The sequence below is a fragment of the Trypanosoma grayi genome (genome assembly GCF_000691245.1).
Source record: "Trypanosoma grayi strain ANR4 Tgr_650_V1, whole genome shotgun sequence".
NCBI classification, from domain to species: domain Eukaryota; phylum Euglenozoa; class Kinetoplastea; order Trypanosomatida; family Trypanosomatidae; genus Trypanosoma; species Trypanosoma grayi.
In genome coordinates, this window is record NW_008826269.1 from 1 (window position 1) to 227 (window position 227).

Sequence of the window (227 nt, forward strand, 5' to 3'; positions counted from 1 at the left end):
TGCTCGTGGCTGGCGCCTTGCCCCAGAAGCCGGAACCGACGCGCCACGAGAATCCAATAAGCGTTCAGCGCCCGCTCGACACAACCGTGAACACAACACAAACCTTCCACTCCGCAACTGGATGTTGCGAGACGCCACCCGCCACACAAGCCCTATTAACCAGCAAACGTCCAGGAAATGCGGCCGCGGTCAGGAAACCGTCCACTGCTATAGAATCTTCCCCTAAT